This window comes from Pteropus vampyrus, unplaced genomic scaffold (assembly GCF_000151845.1).
Source record: "Pteropus vampyrus isolate Shadow unplaced genomic scaffold, Pvam_2.0 Scaffold42, whole genome shotgun sequence".
NCBI lineage: Eukaryota > Metazoa > Chordata > Mammalia > Chiroptera > Pteropodidae > Pteropus > Pteropus vampyrus.
The window spans coordinates 3549955-3550166 of NW_011888823.1; positions in this window are offsets into that span (position 1 = coordinate 3549955).

The following is a 212-nucleotide window of genomic DNA, read 5'->3' on the forward strand; positions in this document are numbered from 1 at the left end:
CGACACAGCAGCTCAAGGGAGCTGATCCACCCAACCCCTTGCCCTGGCAGCTCAGAGTAAGGTAAGGCAAACCTTTTATTACAAGAGTTTACAAACAAATCTTAAAAAAAAACAACAGCACAACTCCACACTCCCTCTCATGGATGAGAATGTGGGCTAAAGGCTGGGGAACCCTCCACAACAGGGACTGATGGCATTTATCCCCATAGCCT